Genomic DNA, 547 nt, shown 5'->3' with positions numbered 1-547 from the left:
TGTGCTCTAGTCGGTTAAGACGGATTTGCGTTATGAAAGTGTGTTCTTGTTCGGTTTCTTTCGTGGCTTTGCGATTTGACTGATTTAAAACGTATGGCCCGGTCACACGACTAACTGGTTATGTTTCTGTTGCCTATTTGACACTTTTTGTACGTTATCTGTCATTTTATCTGACAGATAAGCCAAACAGAACATACACAGAAGCTGTGAAGCCGGCCATAATTTTCGTTATTCAGTAAAATATGGTGTATTTAAAGATAACTTATTTTACTGTCCACAGAGGGATGTTTTTTGTTTTTTGATTTGCAATTTTGATTGTTTTTTCTTTATGAAATAATATGCCTATAACAACAACTGATTGTATTTTAATATCTACGGAAGGGAAGGTCTTTACTTTTTGTATGGTTTAGCTATATAAATTAGTTTTTATAAACAGTAATTGGGCAAAACAGTAATTAAATATATGTTATATTTAAAAGTTATTTGTTATACATCCCTCGTTTTAAATGATTTTAAAGTATTCACTGCTTATAGTATAATTTTTTTT

Source organism: Zerene cesonia, unplaced genomic scaffold (genome assembly GCF_012273895.1).
Source record: "Zerene cesonia ecotype Mississippi unplaced genomic scaffold, Zerene_cesonia_1.1 Zces_u006, whole genome shotgun sequence".
Lineage (NCBI taxonomy): Eukaryota > Metazoa > Arthropoda > Insecta > Lepidoptera > Pieridae > Zerene > Zerene cesonia.
This window is presented reverse-complemented; position numbering follows the sequence as displayed.